At 49.8% G+C, this 14,417-nt stretch overlaps 2 non-coding genes and 1 pseudogene across 2 annotated transcripts; all 3 read left to right on the top strand.

Annotated features, from left to right (window-relative positions):
- The first annotated feature begins 173 nt into the window (after positions 1-173).
- On the top strand, positions 174-365 carry LOC138361538 (U2 spliceosomal RNA). The gene has a single exon (XR_011227018.1). It is a non-coding gene; the product is annotated as a U2 spliceosomal RNA (small nuclear RNA).
- Positions 366-10,474: 10,109 nt separating this feature from the next.
- On the top strand, positions 10,475-10,655 carry LOC138361543 (U2 spliceosomal RNA; annotated as a pseudogene).
- Positions 10,656-13,265: 2,610 nt separating this feature from the next.
- On the top strand, positions 13,266-13,459 carry LOC123751204 (U2 spliceosomal RNA). Its single transcript, XR_011227016.1, has one exon. It is a non-coding gene; the product is annotated as a U2 spliceosomal RNA (small nuclear RNA).
- The last annotated feature ends 958 nt before the right edge of the window (positions 13,460-14,417 follow it).

The following is a 14,417-nucleotide window of genomic DNA, read 5'->3' as shown; positions in this document are numbered from 1 at the left end:
GCCTCGCATGGCATCGAATCGCATGTCATTGCATCGCATCGCATTGAACTGCATGGTATTGAATCACAAGGCATTGAATGGCATGGCATGGCATGGCATGGCATGGCATGGCATGGCATGGCATGGCATGGCATGGCATGGCATCGCGTCACGTCACGTCACGTCTCTAGTCTCTCGTCTCTCGTGTAGTACAAAGTACAAAGTGTAGTATCTGTTCTTATCAGCTTTATATCTGATACGATCCCCATGTGGGATCCTTGATATTAAACTGATTTTTTGCAACATGGCGAAGTGCTAGGAGCTTGCTCCACCTTTGCCGCGGATCGGCCCGGTATTGCAGTACCTCTGGGATCGGTCCACTCCCTTCGGGGAGACCAAAAACAACCCTATCAACTAGTCAAAATCAAGTAGGAGACGATGATGTTAATTGGTTATGTACATTAATGAATCGTGTTAATTTGATTTGCAGTAATTACTTCACACTAGCCAGCATCGTATGAGGAAAAAACCTTGGAACGAGCAGCAGAAGTGAGTCGTCAGTCGAGTCCGGGTTTGATGGGTCGAAGCTGAACAACTGGAACGAGTTAGAAGGAAGGAAGGAAGGAAGGAAGGAAGGAAGGAAGGAAGGAAGGAAGGAAGGAAGGAAGGAAGGAAGGAAGGAAGGAAGGAAGGAAGGAGGAGAAAGAAGGAGAGTGAGGTGAGTAATATCATTTAATAACTTTAGATTAAAGATTATGTGCGAGCAGCAAATACGATGGATGGTCGGTCTGGAAGGAAAGAAGTTGATTTTATGAATGGGGGGTTGCCAGTTAGTGCAATATTAATTGATTTTGTTTGTTTTCTGAGATAGGTTATATAGGGTGAAGTTTTTGTCTATTTATATAAGTGTGGAAACTGGTTTAGGTAGCTTAGTGGTTGGTTATGAAAAGGCTAGTAGAGATGGGTTAAATAGTGTTAAGCTTGTGTTTGCGTTTAGTGGAGAACTGGATTTGGTATTTAAATGGCATCTAATATGACGTGGTCATTGTGCAAATAAACTCTAAATCAACGGGTTTACTGTGATCGAGAACCTAACTATAATAGTTACCCATTGTTGGCATGCTCTTCTCTTTTTTTACGAAATTACTTACTCACTCTCCCTTGTGAGTGTGGAGTGGTGTGTATATCACTCGGAATTCCTTAGTCGGCTTTGACAGCGAAATTATATTCACACACACATCAAGATCAGACGTTTATCTACTTAATTTACCATTGCTGCAATGTACCAATGCGTAATAAAGACGAAATTCGACTTGAGATGGAGGGAGGTGTTGCTTTGGCGTGGTCTTACACGGCAACTCAACGATCGTTTGCCACTTCCACGCTTGCCAGCCGGCCAGCCACTAGCCTCAAAGTGAATTCTAGTGTCTTGATTAGCTTTACAATCCATCATTTACCTCAATACACACTAACAATGTGTATTTATATACTTCAATCGAGCATTCGATGCACATATTCACCTGTAATATATACGTCAACGAAACCCAGAACCCACCCAAGTTCAAGCGCACCTGCACTCTCACCCCTCTCCATTTGAATGCTAGTTTCCTAATTAGATTTCAAATGATTCATTCACCTCTCTAAACGCCACCACCGTCCGTATATTTACATATTTTATTTAGGCAATGTATGCAGGCACACATTCATTCATTCATTCATTCATTCATTCATTCATTCATTCATTCATTCATTCATTCACGTAAAATAACGAATAAAATTGATATAGAATCTACTATAATTTGCAAAGCGACCAACCACCAAATGTCATTGTGAAAGCTAGTTTCGTAATTAGCTTTGCAATACTTCATTTACCTCCCTAAACACCAACAATGAGTGAGTATTTGTATACTCGGTAAAAGCGATGGATGGATTTCGTACACATTCACATATATTAAGCAATGAATTTGCAATAGTACCTACAGTACTCAGACTTCTCGAATTACTTACATCTTGTTATATCTTAACTTTGTTGTTCACTCAACAACAGAGTCGTTTTCCAGGGAATCACGTTATGTTAGATGATGCATCGCCTCGCCTCGCCTCGCCTCGCATGGCATCGAATCGCATGTCATTGCATCGCATCGCATTGAACTGCATGGTATTGAATCACAAGGCATTGAATGGCATGGCATGGCATGGCATGGCATGGCATGGCATGGCATGGCATGGCATGGCGTCACGTCTCTCGTCTCTAGTCTCTAGTCTCTAGTCTCTCGTCTCTCGTCTCTCGTCTCTCGTCTCTCGTCTCTCGTCTCTAGCCTCTAGCCTCTAGCCTCTAGCCTCTCGCCTCTCGCCTCTCGCCTCTCGCCTCTCGCTTCTCGTCACCCAGCCCTGCCTCACTTCGCCTCGTCTCCGGTTTATGAAAACGATGTATCAAGCAAAGTGTTAGATGTGAAAAAGTCGTGATATATATACAAAAATGTAATAGTTGGCGCGTAATAGTGCTGTTCGTTTTCTGTTATGGTATCAGAGAGAGAGAACGTCTCCTATTTATATTTGTTGACGAGCGTTGGCGATAACAGGCCCCTTGCACTTTTAATTCGTTATTGTACTTTTCAAAAGCTGTAGCTACCTTAAGACACATGACAAATGAAGGTTTATATATTAGAGTTAAGCGCTATACTCCCTGGCCAGGAGCGAATTCGTGAAACGCCACGCGAGTCTGTTTACCACTTTGCCGCCAGTTACATATTCACTACTCATGAACGAAACCATGTAATATCATGAATTTGCATATATATATAAATTCATTGATCAGGTAAGAAATAGTTAAAGCCTTTACTGCATGGCGTTTATATGTATGCTTGAATTCGAATATTACCCAACGATAATCACATGCCCTTTTGCAATTGAAACTCGCTACGTGGTTTCCAGCCGCAATTGTTGCCTGGTGTTGCAGAGCAACCATGACTCCTATCGCTTCTCGGCCTATCGGCTTAGATCAAAGTGTAGTACTGTACTATTGTCCGCACGCCCGCAAGGAGTTAAAGGAATAGTAGAATCTACACTTCAGCGATCCTGGTAGTCTTAAAACTACCAGGGGAGAGGGAGTTGGGTCGCCGCGTCGCCCATCCGCCCACACCGGTGAGACAGCAAGCCTCACGGCTTGCTGTCCACCCCCACCGACTGGCTTGTCCGGGGCCAGTCTTTCGGTGGAAAACGCAATAAATTGCGTTTCTCTCTGAGCTTCTGCCTTGTATAAGGCTCAAGGAGCTCGGAGGGAAACACAATTTATGCTTGCATAGATTGTGTCGGTGTCCGCACGACCTTCCCCTCCGGGTAAGAAGGAGTTAAAGGACCGGCCCAATCAGCGAGCGCGCTTTCACCAAACACCGACCGTCCAGCCATCTAGTGGCGGCTTTGGGAGTTAGCCCAGACCCGATCACTGGTAAAGGGGGGAGCAAGCTTCTCAAACTTTACATAGTGGCTGGCAAAACGGCAAGTCCCCCGTGATTGCCGTCGACCTTCAGGGGCTGGCCTGTCCGGGGCCAGTCGCCTGAAGGAGAGACCATAGACTCTGTCTTCCTCCACATCTGTGCCTTGAGCCAGGTGCTGGAGGACGAACATAGCCTATGCTAAAAACACTGACTATGTTGTCGTCCGCACGCCCGTTTTTCGGAGTTAATGGGGCAACATAGTCGATGTCTGTCTCTAGCCCAGTCACGGCCTCGCGCATCCATCACATGTGATGGATCCGCGACGGCCTTCAAGGCTGATGGTCCCAGGGGGGGTGGAGGACCAAACCCTGCAAGAAGATGACGACTCCAGTGATGACGACTGCCTGGTAATCGACCTTGATGAGTCTACTGCATGGATGACGACGACCGCCGGCCATGAGGTCGCCCTTGGCGAGGCGGCCTCAAGGAGGACCATACTCCCCCACTCTGGGGTCAGTCTTGGGAGGCTGGCTCGGGGTGGGGTCGACGCCCGAGGCAGAAAAGCGGGGGTCAGCGCTGTGAGGCTGGCCCACTCCACGAACAACACCGGGGTCGCCCTTGGCGAGGCGGCCTCGAGGAGGACCATACTCCCTTGCCCTGGGGCCAGTCCTGTGCGGCTGGCTCAGGGTAAGGTCGACGCGCAGGGTGTGGAAGGAGATGTGAGGATGCCCCGTGACTCCACCAGCACCACCGGGGTCGCCCTTGGCGAGGCGGCCTCGAGGAGGACCATACTCCCTTGCCCTGGAGCCAGTCCTGTGCGGCTGGCTCAGGGTAAGGTCGACGCGCAGGGTGTGGAAGGAGATGTGAGGCTACCCCGTGACTCCACCAGCACCACCGGGGTCGCCCTTGGCGAGGCGGCCTCGAGGAGGACCATACTCCCTTGCCCTGGGGCCAGTCCTGTGCGGCTGGCTCAGGGTAAGGTCGACGCGCAGGGTGTGGAAGGAGATGTGAGGATACCCCGTGACTCCACCAGCACCACCGGGGTCGCCCTTGGCGAGGCGGCCTCGAGGAGGACCATACTCCCTTGCCCTGGGGCCAGTCCTGTGCGGCTGGCTCAGGGTAAGGTCGACGCGCAGGGTGTGGAAGGAGATGTGAGGCTACCCCGTGACTCCACAAGCACCACCGGGGTCGCCCTTGGCGAGGCGGCCTCGAGGAGGACCATACTCCCTTGCCCTGGGGCCAGTCCTGTGCGGCTGGCTCAGGGGAAGGTCGACGCGCAGGGTGTGAAAGGAGATGTGAGGCTACCCCGTGACTCCACCAGCACCACCGGGGTCGCCCTTGGCGAGGCGGCCTCGAGGAGGACCATACTCCCTTGCCCTGGGGCCAGTCCTGTGCGGCTGGCTCAGGGCAAGGTCGACGCGCAGGGTGTGGAAGGAGATGTGAGGATACCCCGTGACTCCACCAGCACCACCGGGGTCGCCCTTGGCGAGGCGGCCTCGAGGAGGACCATACTCCCTTGCCCTGGGGCCAGTCCTGTGCGGCTGGCTCAGGGTAAGGTCGACGCGCAGGGTGTGGAAGGAGATGTGAGGATACCCCGTGACTCCACCAGCACCACCGGGGTCGCCCTTGGCGAGGCGGCCTCGAGGAGGACCATACTCCCTTGCCCTGGGGCCAGTCCTGTGCGGCTGGCTCAGGGTAAGGTCGACACGCAGGGTGTGGAAGGAGATGTGAGGCTACCCCGTGACTCCACCAGCACCACCGGGGTCGCCCTTGGCGAGGCGGCCTCGAGGAGGACCATACTCCCTTGCCCTGGGGCCAGTCCTGTGCGGCTGGCTCAGGGTAAGGTCGACGCGCAGGGTGTGGAAGGAGATGTGAGGATACCCCGTGACTCCACCAACACCACCGGGGTCGCCCTTGGCGAGGCGGCCTCGAGGAGGACCATACTCCCTTGCCCTGGGGCCAGTCCTGTGCGGCTGGCTCAGGGTAAGGTCGACGCGCAGGGTGTGGAAGGAGATGTGAGGCTACCCCGTGACTCCACCAGCACCACCGGGGTCGCCCTTGGCGAGGCGGCCTCGAGGAGGACCATACTCCCTTGCCCTGGGGCCAGTCCTGTGCGGCTGGCTCAGGGTAAGGTCGACGCGCAGGGTGTGGAAGGAGATGTGAGGATACCCCGTGACTCCACCAGCACCACCGGGGTCGCCCTTGGCGAGGCGGCCTCGAGGAGGACCTCTACTGGGACCACCTTCGGCAGGACAAACCCGGGGACCAGGAATGTGAAAGTAGTCCCTGATGAGATGATCACCATCAGCGATGACAGCCCCGAGGACGACCCGGATATGTTGGCTCCAAGGACGACCCCATCTAGGACGCCGTTCTACAGCTTTACATCGAGGGTCGGCCTAGGCGACTTAATCAGATCAGCTGGCGGAATCGGCTTAAGCGACCAGACCAATAAGCCCAGATTGGCGGGCGCTTCACACCTGAGGTCCGGCTCGACGCCCGCGGATCGGGGGGTCGGCACCAGCGACGCAAGCCCCGGGGTCGGCTCCAGCGACACTAGCCCTAGGGCTGACTCCACCAACAAACAATTAAGGGCTGGAGCAGGCAATACACCCCTGAGGGCAGGCCCTGGCAGTGCCAGGACATACACCACTGGGGCCGACCCCAGCGACGACTCCCAGACAGCCATAGTTGTAGAAACTGGACCAGGGGTCGGCGCCAGCGACGTTCGCCCAGGAACACACTACACACGAAAACCCGGTGGTGTTGGGGCCGGCAATTCACCCCTGAGGGCCGGCAATACACCCCTGAGGGCCGGCAAGACACCCCTGAGGGCCGGCAAGACACCCCTGAGGGCCGGCCCTGGCTCCACCAAGATTTCCACCACTAGGGCCGACCCCAGCGACGACTCCCAGACAGCCACAGGCCAGGCGACGGTTTTAGGGGTCGGCGTCAGCGACGAACGGGACTTCTGGGATAGCCCTGTCTCCCAAAGACCCCGGAACAGGCGCTATACATTCAGGAGGGTACAGAATGAATCCGACAGCAGCAATGACGGCCAGGATGCCCTAACAATGAGCCAGGAGATCAACGGGCTCCTGAACCACGTAAGGAACGGAACCCCTGGAGGAATAAACGATCAGAATAATACACAAAGACCCCCCAACCGTGGGTCCCCTGCCCCTGGAGAAGAGAACAACGCGAACAGGGCAGCCCCAGACACCCCAAGTGCGGACCAACAGCCACAAAGACAGGGAACAACCCTCATCATTTGGTTCCCACTTCCAAGACACTTCAAGTGCACCGAGACCGCCTGCCCTCACGTCCACTCAGGGAAATCATGGACGTGTCAAAGAGTTTCCCTAGTGAGACACCTGAGTGGTGGCCACAACATTAAGATCGGGCGAACAAGATACAAGTGTGCAGGGTGCAGAAAAACATTGGGACAAAGACCGTCCACCCACTCATGTGCTCGGCTTCAAGGTATTATGGCAGCAAGACAAGATGACAGCGTCCAGTTAGCGTTCCCATGTAACAGACCGAATTGCGACTTTTCATGCAATTCAGTCATAGGGAAAATGAGTCATGAACTGTATCACGTGAGACGAACAGGCCCGGAGCGACGGAACGACAACCAACAGGACCCAGACGGAAGGGAGCCACCCCGAACCCAAGCACCTGACCCAGCACCTCACCGCCCTGACACCCGACCCCCCCCACCCACCAACCCCACTCCACCACCACCCGCATCACCTATTCCTTTATCCCCAGTACCATCCCCCACCCCCTCACCCCCACCACCACCACCCGCATCACCTATTCCGCTATCCCCAGTACCATCCCCCACCCCCTCACCCCCACCAATCCTACCCCCTCTCCAGCACCCACAGCCTCACCGACCACCCCCCCCTCTATCACCCATTGTGATACAGGTTCCTTTCCCCCAACACCCCTCTCCTATCCACCCTGATCCTACAGGGCGTGAGGACGAAGACCGGGCCTCCCCAGAGGCGAGCGGCGAGGACGACAATGAAGACCACGGGGGAGATGTGTCTCAAATACTTGACAACGGTGATGAAGCGGTACGGCTAGATCAAGAACCAGACGAGGCCGACCAACAAGAACTGCAACCAGATGAGGCGACCCAAGACTGGGCACTAGAACCCTTCTACGCTCCCCTGCTGGCACTGCTACGCTCCCCGAACTGGGACGAGTTCTCGAGCCTCCTGAATGAAATTACAGAAGCGGTCCAAGCCCACTGCAACATCCGGATAGACGAGAGTAGACCAGCCCCCCCAGCCATCGATGTCAACAACTGCAAGGCGATCCAACGCCTTTACAGAAGGAACAGACGAAGGGCAGTGAGGCTGATCACATCAGGAGAAAGTCGCCGCTGTGAGATCCCCTGTGAGACCATAGAAAGGCATTTCTCAGAAGTCCTAGCCGCTCAACCACCAATAGAAGACCCAGCCACACTTCAGTCCATATCGGATGCACAGGAAGATCGCGCTGAAATTAATCTGGACCCAATTAGAGAAGGGGAAGTGGGGGTTAGGCTGATGAGAGCTGAAAACAGCGCCCCTGGGAATGACAGAATCACCTACAGACACTGGAAACAGGCTGACCCTGACTGTAAGGTGATAGCGGCGATATTCAACATCTGCCTGCAACAGAAAAAGATCCCCCAGGACTGGAAAACATCAAGAACCATCCTCATTCCCAAGGATGGTGACCCACACGACATCAATAATTGGCGGCCCATTGCTCTGTGTAGGACAATCTACAAGTTGTACACAGGAGTTCTGGCCGCAAGACTCAGGAGATGGATTGAGCAAAATCAGGCCCTGTGCTCTGCGCAAAAAGGATTTATGGCATCAGACGGGGTCCTTGAGCACAATTACATCATCCAGCACTACCTTGACGAGGCACGAGACAGCAACAAAGAGATTTGCATTGCGTCACTTGACCTCACAAACGCCTTTGGTTCCGTGCCATTAGAACTCATCGACGCCTCCCTCACACGGATGGGCGTGGGAGCAGACTTTGTCACGGTGATCCAGGGCATTACAAGAGGAAATTCCACAAAGATTCAAACGGCGAGTGGTGAAACAAATGATATCCCAGCTGATTGTGGGGTCAGACAAGGTTGCCCCATCAGTGGCCTATTGTTCAACATCGCCATTGAACCTATAGTGAGGTCCATCATCAACACCGGACTACAAGCAGACCCAGGTCTCAAGCATCCCTGCCTTGCCTACGCAGATGACATAACCCTGCTCTCCAGGACAGCGGAAGGCCTACAGAACCTCATCAACATCACCTCTGCAGCCTGTGAAGAGTTGCATCTGAAACTCAACCCAAGGAAATGCTCGTCAATGCACATGTCTGGACGACAACCAAGGGGAATGCGAAACTCCAGATTTACAATAGGGGAATCGCAGATTTGCAGCAGACGAGATGGGGAGGAAACCAAATTCCTAGGTAGACCGGTAGGTTTCCACCTCCTCCCGAACGCAAACGCAATCGATGAGTTCAAGCAACTAGGCGTAGCCATAATGTCAAGTAAACTGGCTCCCTGGCAGAGGATCGATGCCCTGAAGTCCTTCGTCTTCCCAACAACGGTGTTCGCCATGAGAACTTGGCAACTGAGAAAGGGAGACTGGCAGGAACTTGATGACCGTTTAAGACCACTAATAAAAGAAACTCTATACCTGCCACAGCGGGCGACCAATGGCTACCTGTATGGAAAGAGTGCAGCAGGCTCGTGCGGCATACCCCTCGCCGCAGAAGACTCTGACATATTCGTCATAGACTCCGCATTCAAACTACTCACCACGCCGGATCTAGAAACGAGGAATATTGCCAGGGACGACTGCAAGAGAGTAACGTCGCGAAGAATTCGCCAAGAAGCAACTCTGGAAAATGTATGCCAGTATCTCTCAAAAGACGACTTGGAACAAAGACCCTCTGGACATGAGACGCTCTGGTCAAGAGCCCGCAACTCGTCAGGAAGGTTGAACACCAAGTGGTCTACAGACGGAGATGCATTGGAAGTCTGTTGTGGGGAAAGAACTATGACTCACAAAGAAAGAAGGTTGGTCGCAAGGAACATCAGAAACCATCACAGAGGCCTTCGCGACGACGACCTGAGAAGTAAACCTGACCAGGGGAAAGTAATGGAGCAAGTTGGGAGGGAGAGGGCCTCGTCTGCATTTATTAGGGACGGGGCTTTTACAACCTTTGCTGACTGGCGTTTCATCCACAGGGCACGACTGAATCTTCTACCCCTAAACGGAGCCCGCCGATTCAACATCAACGGAGACCAACGGTGTAGGAGATGTCGCCACCAGAATGAGACGCTACCCCACGTCATCAACCATTGCCTGAGGCTGTCAAATGCGATGATCCAGCGACACAACGCGCTGGTCGATCGTATACTGAAGGCCTCAGAAGGAAGACACTGGAAGATCATATCCACTAACCGGCAAGTCCCAGGAACAAACAATGTACTAAGACCAGACATTGTTCTAGAAAAGAACGGAGAGGTGATGCTGATTGACGTCACTTGCCCCTTCGAAAACGGACCAGACGCCTTTGCAGAAGCTAGACTAGGCAAAGAAGAAAAGTATGCAGAGCTAGCAGCGACAATGAGACGGACCTACAGGCAGGTCACTGTATATGCCTTCATTGTAGGATCACTCGGGTCATACGACCCTAAGAACGACAAACCAATGAACAGGCTGGCCTCTAGAAGATATCAGAGGCTGTTCAGGAGGCTATGCGTGAGCGACACCATCCGGTGGTCACGGATGATGTACATAGAGCACATCACAGGCGCTCGACAATACTAGTTTTACATGTCTGTACCTTTTTCTCATTTCAGAATATCAATTTGTATATTACATCTGTTTTGAGTTTTTTAATGGCAGACGGCACAATGTAAATAAAGATCCCTTAACCACATATGTATGAAAATGTATATTGTATTCTATGCACACCAATGTAACTATGTACCCATGCACCCTTGTGAAGACACAAGGCTATTGTAAGCAATATGTAAAACATTCGTCAATAAAAAATTAAATCTGTTCTTATCAGCTTTATATCTGATACGATCCCCATGTGGGATCCTTGATATTAAACTGATTTTTTGCAACATGGCGAAGTGCTAGGAGCTTGCTCCACCTTTGCCGCGGATCGGCCCGGTATTGCAGTACCTCTGGGATCGGTCCACTCCCTTCGGGGAGACCAAAAACAACCCTATCAACTAGTCAAAATCAAGTAGGAGACGATGATGTTAATTGGTTATGTACATTAATGAATCGTGTTAATTTGATTTGCAGTAATTACTTCACACTAGCCAGCATCGTATGAGGAAAAAACCTTGGAACGAGCAGCAGAAGTGAGTCGTCAGTCGAGTCCGGGTTTGATGGGTCGAAGCTGAACAACTGGAACGAGTTAGAAGGAAGGAAGGAAGGAAGGAAGGAAGGAAGGAAGGAAGGAAGGAAGGAAGGAAGGAAGGAAGGAAGGAAGGAAGGAAGGAAGGAAGGAGGAGAAAGAAGGAGAGTGAGGTGAGTAATATCATTTAATAACTTTAGATTAAAGATTATGTGCGAGCAGCAAATACGATGGATGGTCGGTCTGGAAGGAAAGAAGTTGATTTTATGAATGGGGGGTTGCCAGTTAGTGCAATATTAATTGATTTTGTTTGTTTTCTGAGATAGGTTATATAGGGTGAAGTTTTTGTCTATTTATATAAGTGTGGAAACTGGTTTAGGTAGCTTAGTGGTTGGTTATGAAAAGGCTAGTAGAGATGGGTTAAATAGTGTTAAGCTTGTGTTTGCGTTTAGTGGAGAACTGGATTTGGTATTTAAATGGCATCTAATATGACGTGGTCATTGTGCAAATAAACTCTAAATCAACGGGTTTACTGTGATCGAGAACCTAACTATAATAGTTACCCATTGTTGGCATGCTCTTCTCTTTTTTTACGAAATTACTTACTCACTCTCCCTTGTGAGTGTGGAGTGGTGTGTATATCACTCGGAATTCCTTAGTCGGCTTTGACAGCGAAATTATATTCACACACACATCAAGATCAGACGTTTATCTACTTAATTTACCATTGCTGCAATGTACCAATGCGTAATAAAGACGAAATTCGACTTGAGATGGAGGGAGGTGTTGCTTTGGCGTGGTCTTACACGGCAACTCAACGATCGTTTGCCACTTCCACGCTTGCCAGCCGGCCAGCCACTAGCCTCAAAGTGAATTCTAGTGTCTTGATTAGCTTTACAATCCATCATTTACCTCAATACACACTAACAATGTGTATTTATATACTTCAATCGAGCATTCGATGCACATATTCACCTGTAATATATACGTCAACGAAACCCAGAACCCACCCAAGTTCAAGCGCACCTGCACTCTCACCCCTCTCCATTTGAATGCTAGTTTCCTAATTAGATTTCAAATGATTCATTCACCTCTCTAAACGCCACCACCGTCCGTATATTTACATATTTTATTTAGGCAATGTATGCAGGCACACATTCATTCATTCATTCATTCATTCATTCATTCATTCATTCATTCATTCATTCATTCACGTAAAATAACGAATAAAATTGATATAGAATCTACTATAATTTGCAAAGCGACCAACCACCAAATGTCATTGTGAAAGCTAGTTTCGTAATTAGCTTTGCAATACTTCATTTACCTCCCTAAACACCAACAATGAGTGAGTATTTGTATACTCGGTAAAAGCGATGGATGGATTTCGTACACATTCACATATATTAAGCAATGAATTTGCAATAGTACCTACAGTACTCAGACTTCTCGAATTACTTACATCTTGTTATATCTTAACTTTGTTGTTCACTCAACAACAGAGTCGTTTTCCAGGGAATCACGTTATGTTAGATGATGCATCGCCTCGCCTCGCCTCGCCTCGCATGGCATCGAATCGCATGTCATTGCATCGCATCGCATTGAACTGCATGGTATTGAATCACAAGGCATTGAATGGCATGGCATGGCATGGCATGGCATGGCATGGCATGGCATGGCATGGCATGGCGTCACGTCTCTCGTCTCTAGTCTCTAGTCTCTAGTCTCTAGTCTCTCGTCTCTCGTCTCTCGTCTCTCGTCTCTCGTCTCTCGTCTCTCGTCTCTCGTCTCTAGCCTCTAGCCTCTAGCCTCTAGCCTCTCGCCTCTCGCCTCTCGCCTCTCGCCTCTCGCTTCTCGTCACCCAGCCCTGCCTCACTTCGCCTCGTCTCCGGTTTATGAAAACGATGTATCAAGCAAAGTGTTAGATGTGAAAAAGTCGTGATATATATACAAAAATGTAATAGTTGGCGCGTAATAGTGCTGTTCGTTTTCTGTTATGGTATCAGAGAGAGAGAACGTCTCCTATTTATATTTGTTGACGAGCGTTGGCGATAACAGGCCCCTTGCACTTTTAATTCGTTATTGTACTTTTCAAAAGCTGTAGCTACCTTAAGACACATGACAAATGAAGGTTTATATATTAGAGTTAAGCGCTATACTCCCTGGCCAGGAGCGAATTCGTGAAACGCCACGCGAGTCTGTTTACCACTTTGCCGCCAGTTACATATTCACTACTCATGAACGAAACCATGTAATATCATGAATTTGCATATATATATAAATTCATTGATCAGGTAAGAAATAGTTAAAGCCTTTACTGCATGGCGTTTATATGTATGCTTGAATTCGAATATTACCCAACGATAATCACATGCCCTTTTGCAATTGAAACTCGCTACGTGGTTTCCAGCCGCAATTGTTGCCTGGTGTTGCAGAGCAACCATGACTCCTATCGCTTCTCGGCCTATCGGCTTAGATCAAAGTGTAGTATCTGTTCTTATCAGCTTTATATCTGATACGATCCCCATGTGGGATCCTTGATATTAAACTGATTTTTTGCAACATGGCGAAGTGCTAGGAGCTTGCTCCACCTTTGCCGCGGATCGGCCCGGTATTGCAGTACCTCTGGGATCGGTCCACTCCCTTCGGGGAGACCAAAAACAACCCTATCAACTAGTCAAAATCAAGTAGGAGACGATGATGTTAATTGGTTATGTACATTAATGAATCGTGTTAATTTGATTTGCAGTAATTACTTCACACTAGCCAGCATCGTATGAGGAAAAAACCTTGGAACGAGCAGCAGAAGTGAGTCGTCAGTCGAGTCCGGGTTTGATGGGTCGAAGCTGAACAACTGGAACGAGTTAGAAGGAAGGAAGGAAGGAAGGAAGGAAGGAAGGAAGGAAGGAAGGAAGGAAGGAAGGAAGGAAGGAAGGAAGGAAGGAAGGAAGGAAGGAAGGAAGGAGGAGAAAGAAGGAGAGTGAGGTGAGTAATATCATTTAATAACTTTAGATTAAAGATTATGTGCGAGCAGCAAATACGATGGATGGTCGGTCTGGAAGGAAAGAAGTTGATTTTATGAATGGGGGGTTGCCAGTTAGTGCAATATTAATTGATTTTGTTTGTTTTCTGAGATAGGTTATATAGGGTGAAGTTTTTGTCTATTTATATAAGTGTGGAAACTGGTTTAGGTAGCTTAGTGGTTGGTTATGAAAAGGCTAGTAGAGATGGGTTAAATAGTGTTAAGCTTGTGTTTGCGTTTAGTGGAGAACTGGATTTGGTATTTAAATGGCATCTAATATGACGTGGTCATTGTGCAAATAAACTCTAAATCAACGGGTTTACTGTGATCGAGAACCTAACTATAATAGTTACCCATTGTTGGCATGCTCTTCTCTTTTTTTACGAAATTACTTACTCACTCTCCCTTGTGAGTGTGGAGTGGTGTGTATATCACTCGGAATTCCTTAGTCGGCTTTGACAGCGAAATTATATTCACACACACATCAAGATCAGACGTTTATCTACTTAATTTACCATTGCTGCAATGTACCAATGCGTAATAAAGACGAAATTCGACTTGAGATGGAGGGAGGTGTGCTT

Source organism: Procambarus clarkii, unplaced genomic scaffold (genome assembly GCF_040958095.1).
Source record: "Procambarus clarkii isolate CNS0578487 unplaced genomic scaffold, FALCON_Pclarkii_2.0 HiC_scaffold_446, whole genome shotgun sequence".
NCBI classification, from domain to species: domain Eukaryota; kingdom Metazoa; phylum Arthropoda; class Malacostraca; order Decapoda; family Cambaridae; genus Procambarus; species Procambarus clarkii.
Note: the sequence above shows the minus strand (reverse complement) of the source record. Positions and strands in the feature narration are given on the sequence as shown.